Source organism: Enoplosus armatus, chromosome 17 (genome assembly GCF_043641665.1).
Source record: "Enoplosus armatus isolate fEnoArm2 chromosome 17, fEnoArm2.hap1, whole genome shotgun sequence".
Taxonomy (NCBI): Eukaryota; Metazoa; Chordata; class Actinopteri; order Centrarchiformes; family Enoplosidae; genus Enoplosus; species Enoplosus armatus.
The window spans coordinates 18,545,477-18,551,677 of record NC_092196.1 but is presented as its reverse complement, the minus strand read 5'-3'; positions in this window follow the sequence as shown (position 1 = coordinate 18,551,677).

Here is a 6,201-nt window from a genome sequence, read left to right as displayed (position 1 = left end):
AAAGCTGTAGAGAGCAGGATCTCTCTGTTTTATAGTCGCAGAATTCTCCTTCAAGTTTGGACTCTGAGGACGGCGGAGAAGAAGCTCCTATTAGCCAGATTCCCTGGATCTACTGCCCTTCCACCGCCCCCAGCCTCGACGAAGAGCGGCTGTCAGCAGCGTCAAGTCAGCTTTAGGTAATCAGGACAAGAACGGAAGTTCATTTTGTTAGATTTTCAAACTAAAGGAAAACGTTCTTTTTTTTTTCTTTTTTTTTTACAAGCATGCAGGAATAAGCACAAGTTAAGATAAAGTTTGTTTCAGGATCTCTCCAAGGTGGCTGGCACAAGCCATGGAGCCATGGCAGGCGTGAGTCTTTCCTAACTCTTTCCTAACTAAAGGGGCCAAAATGTGTTATTTGTTGTAATCCCAAAAATTGTTACAGCGTCCCCAAATCCCAAAACTTTGTAAAGCACACCCAAGATTTTTTTGTTTGTTATGATTTAGTATAGTGCCATCAAATCCTTGATCCTGGAATTAGTCTTTCTTTCAAAATTACTAATTTGTTGTAGCTACAACCCCATATTTCAAAATATAATGAGATTTAAACATTCATTGGTCATAGCACATTAAGTAATGCATATTTAAAGCTAGATTGTTGCTATAGTATCCTCAAATATCTCAAATGCCCCCCAAATCTCAAATGAAGCTTATGATATTTTAGAATGTATAGAGGTAGGCTATGATAAATGTATGAATTATAAAAAGAATCAGGGGGGATGATGTGGGGGCACTATACTAAATTTCGGAATATGTTGGGATTTGGCGGCTTTGCGTGATTTAAAAAAACGTATTTCTTAATAACGGGATGTTTTATTTTGAAATTCAGATCCTGAAGTTATGTTTATTCTATTGTGGAGGACTTGACAGTGGTCTGACACTGACAGAGTGCAGACCCTCATCAGTCTACTCTGCTTCACTCTCCATCACAAGTCTCTGGGCTCAAAATAGCAGCATCCTCTCTTTCTGTGGCTGCCATCACACTTCTGGAGTATTATATTAATCTATAGTCATGATAAGCTTGTGTCGTGTGTGTGTGTGTGTGTGTGTGTGTGTGTGTGTGTGTGTGTGTGTTTGTGTGGTGTCCGTGTCCCTTTTTAAATCTTTCAGAAATAAACATTTTTTGTTTGTGTGTTGAAGCAGCTATTTTCTCTGTTCTTTAGACTGACTTTCGGTGCGACAAAAGGAAGCACTGGGCTTGCAAATGCAGAGAGGGCCAACATTATGAATCACAACACACTGATGAGCTGGATAAACCACTAAAGCAGAAACAGAGCTGTCAAAACAAACAAGGGTCAAAAATTTAAAATGAAAACAAAACATGGTTGTAAACTCTGGTGGGGAGACAAGGGGCTCTGGTTTTTACAGGCGCGGAAACATCCAGTCTGGATTTTATTGTAGCACAGCTAGACATGCAAACTGCAGGGAGTCACATGACTTGATTTGAGGTACAAATCTGATTAATTCAGTCTCGTAAAATACAAAAAGATTTGCAATTCAACTTTAATGACGTGTGTTTTCACCTGGACTTGAGTCGTATGACTTTAAGGACTCAAAGGGGAGACACTGGGCTGGCGCAAGCTGTGTTTTCAGAGACAGAGCAGACGTTCAGGCCACAGTTTCAATTGTATACCTACTTAAAGGTCACATGGAGAGGCTCCAAGTGGCCTCTTAACACACACACACACACACACACTGCACATTGTTAGTTTTGTTTGGGAATATCTGCCACAGAAGAGTTTCATTGACCAACTACGCTGAGTGGCGTTTACTGCTGAGTGGTATTTACAGATCAGTCTCTTGGCAGATCCTACCTTACTTTCTTTTTCTCAACATGTCCCCAACACCACTGGCAATAGTGACACCTGTATTGATTTTCTTTGTCCTAATTTAAAATCCATAATGATATTTAGTCCAGTGGATATCTGAGCTTTATAGAGTCTAGATGTGACCTATTGTTGTTTAAATCATTAAAATAGAGACCATTAGGAGCCCATTCGTGTAAGCTGACATGTTGGTGATCTATACATCTGAGGAGTCATCGCTCCACTTTGTCCAAAGAAAAGTAGTTGGCATGAGCACGTGTTCACTGATGCAGTGGTTCGGGCTGCAAAGGGTTTTTGGAGATCAGAGGAAACGTGGCCTCACGGTCCGGCAGACGGGCTGAGGTGGTTGCTCTGTGTTTTGTCTCAATGGCCTTGATGAAATGAGGGCTAAAATTAACCCAGGAACACACATGCCTTCCATGACCCCTTGGTGTGAGAGCCAAGTAAGACAGGAATGTGCACTAAAGAGGGCAGCGAAAGACAAAGAGCGCTGGCTGCAACACTGGATGATACGTGTGAGTTTGTGGGATCTGCTGCAGCATCCCTCTGATTATTTTCCTCATCAGATTTTATGTCTTGGGGTCCATTTGTCTTTATTATTAGTCAGCAGGATATCTTTAAATTGAAATTTGCTTGAAAATGATTTGGTGCTCCAGGAATATTTAAAGATGCTTGTAAGATAGGGCATTCATTCATTTCATTAACTACTTCACTTACTTCAATGAAAAAAAATGGCACATGTCTGGCACATCCCATAATCATCCATTATATCACTGTGTTTAGGGCTGCAACTAATGATTATTGTCATTATCAATTAATCTTGTTTTCTTGATTAATCAATTAAAAAATCATTAAAACAATTAATTGATTATCAAAAAAGCTGTCCATTAACTGTTTCAGCACTAGTGTAATTTGATGCAGGCTCTGATCAGATGCAAGTCTCTAAACATTTGCAATTCTTTAAAAACAATCTGTGCTGCCTTGGCGGTGGTATGTGCTTCCCAGTATGCTAGTGTTGGCATTTTCTAACGAGACCAGATGACTGTGTGTATTCATGTTTTCTATAGCTTACATGACAGCTGACACCTCACGCTAGCTGTGGAAAGATAATGAGCTTAAAAATGCCCATCTCTACCACCTTTCGCCCCTTCCCGGCCCTGTGGAGCAGCACTGGACAGAAAAGTGTTTCAGACCCAGACGTCAGGGCCAGAGCCCCGACCGCCTGAGAGTTTTATCTGCCTGGAATTCCTTCAGCTCAGGGTCGCCTTCAGTGCAGACCTGAGATCCTCCATTCCTTTGATAAGAGCTGTGCAAAACAGATACATACTGTACTTTAAACACAATCTGTTACTGAGTCACACTCCAAAACACACATCACACACATCATCCTAAAGAAAAAAAGGGAATATTGGGAGAACATGTTTACCTACAGAGGCTTTGGTGTGTGATGTTTTCATTCATTTCTCTTGAATAGCCTATACTGAAGCTCAGGATGAAAAAGTGTTTTTCGTGATGATTTGAATAAAAAATCAGTTTAGTTAAAATATTTAGCAACTAATGCCACATTTATGTGCTGGTGGAAAGCTCAGACATGCTGGACTTCCATGTTGGGTCATTAAAAGCATTGAAATCACTTTCATTTACAAAAAATGTTTAGTTTGGCAAACTATAATCATGCTTAGATGCATTTGTGAGTGTTTTTTGACCATATTGAGAAGGTTTCTGAGGACATCAGTGCTTTCCTTACTCTCTTGTTAAATGTTGAAGTAGCAGATAAAAAGCAGAAGACAAAAGGAGGACATAATCTAAGATTTTGACCTCTTTGTGCTACTCGAGGTCAAAATATGCTGTAGATCTGTTTATTAGATCATAGCTACTGTTATATTTGTCTTCATCCTTCTATTTAAAGTACAGAATCAACACAAATGTTGACTCTAATCAGTGAGCCTCCAATCTTTTTTAATTTAGATTATATTACGAGACACTTTGAATTATCATTTTTCATAGTATATCATATATCATATAAACACTGCTTGAATCCTCACAAACAAAACAGTCACCATACTGGACCCTGACTACGGCGACCTACGATGCTTTCCTAATTGGGAGAAAGTATTTGTTGTTGTGAAGGGAGCCAGTCTGACCCAAGTTGATTCGGAGAGTACAACAGCTCTTAAAAAGGATGTGTTTATCAAATGGAGTAACATAAAACTTAAAGGATGGGTTTACATTTTTTCAAGTCTTAAATCAATACTCACTTACTCAAATGTACATTGAAACAGCTTTTTATTGTGACAGTGTTTCCTTGCTGAGCTGCAGTGGTGATATAGCAACACAAAGAGAACATTTTGTACTCAAATAATTTCTTTGTCTAACTCTGCTGAATCCTCGTTATTGGCTTTGGACAAACTTTTTAATGTATTTTTGCACTTATTTTGAAGTCACTTTGGGGAGCGATGTCTTCATGTCCAGTATGAACAGGAGGAGTAACTACAGCAAGCAAAAAAATTGTGGAACTATAATTTAACCTCTCAAACAAATCAAGTATGTATGAGGACATTACAAATTAAATTCCGAGATTACTATCCCTTGAAATATTTAATTTAGAGCACTTTTGTAATTTTAATTTAAAAAGTCTCATTTTGTAGAAAACTGAGTGACATTATGTGAAACTTTTTTTAAAGTTGGGGCCAGGTGTTTGACAGTCCAGTGCGGGTCTGCATCTCAGGCAACACTATTTTTGGTGACAGTTATCTGTCCGCCTGGATATACAGTAACACTCATAATGAGCCTGTGATATTACAGGAAGTGAACCCATCTGCTCAGCAGTACGACCTGGCCGACGGGCAGAAACAATCAGTTATGATGAATGGTGTCTGTGCTGCTGTCAGCCCTCTGATACCCTAAAGGTAACTGTCAGCATATATAATGCTCACTTCAGTGAGATGAACGCTGATATATTGCATGTGTGTGTCAGTATTGAACTAGAAGCAAAGGAATGTGACTACGAACACATGAAGTATCATGAAAAATGAATGGAAAGCTTGTTAGAAAGGACTTGTTAAACAAAACAAGAGGCATCAACTCTAACAAACAAAATGTTTTATTCTTGTTAAGTTAACATGACATCATAGCACGTAGCATTGGTCAAAACTAATGTTATATTCACATCTGCAGAGGTTTCTTCCAAAGAAAAAGCAGGATTCAGCTGTGAAGCTTTTATAGCTTCTTTGCTATAAGACTCAGGAGTCATAAATTCTATCTAGGATCGACATTCAAAAACAGACAAAACAGTGAAAACAAGAGAGCGAGGCTGCATGTTATTGGGAGAAACAGGAGAAGGGGTTGAGTGACAGGTGGAAGTTGTGGAGGGGAGAAGGTGGGAGGCACATGGGAACACAAATTCACAGCGTGTCCTTGGCGACAAGCACAGCGACAGCCAGCTTCAGCGTAGAAGCACTCTCATTAGTGGCAGGGCCTGTCAGCACGGCTTCAGTCAGTGGGGCTTCCAGCAAAGCACGAGGCTTGGATTACAGTGTTTGAGCTATGACGTCCGTTCATCCATTCTTCCTTCCAGTCTCCTTTCCTTTTTACCACAGCGGCCTAAAAAACAAGAGTTTCTGGTGCAGGGTTGGGTTGTGGGATTTGTTGGAGCTTATCTCCACAGATCTCGCTCCGCTATCAGTCAAACACAGCAGAAATTGGCCGGTAAATATGGAGGAGGGACGTTGGTGGATTAACTGGAGGCTGGAGAGAAAAGATCAATCAGCTTCCAAAGACCTCCTCCACACCTCCAAACGGCTCTGTCTCTAACACCTAGATACGTGGACATGACCTGGCACGTCCTGGTGTCAAAAAATTATAGGACAACACCAGCTCATCAGGTGTGTGATGAATAGAGGATGTGATGGAGTTTAAACGCCCTACACACTCTCAGTTGGGACTCCCATCGGGACTGTGTAGGTTTGTACAGACCCTTCTGACTCTGACTTGTTGTTTTGTTGCACCTGTTGATGGGACAGCTTACACTTTTTATAATCAGTAGGCATGTGACATCGCTGTAAAGGTTGCCATGGTCACTGCCCTCTGAGTGGAAAGCATACAAACATTCAGCAATGGGCATCTGCCATTGGTGCAGTCACATGGAAAAAAAACACAACTAAAATGCTTAAAACAACACACAAACTGAGGTGGCTGCTACAACAAAGGAAAGAAATGCAAAGTAGCACCAGACAAGGGTTAAAAACCACCCAAATTCATCTGTCCTTCTGCCAAAAGCTGCTCTAATATACACATATCTCTCATTCCCTGCCTAAATCCAATTCTGACCTCTGCA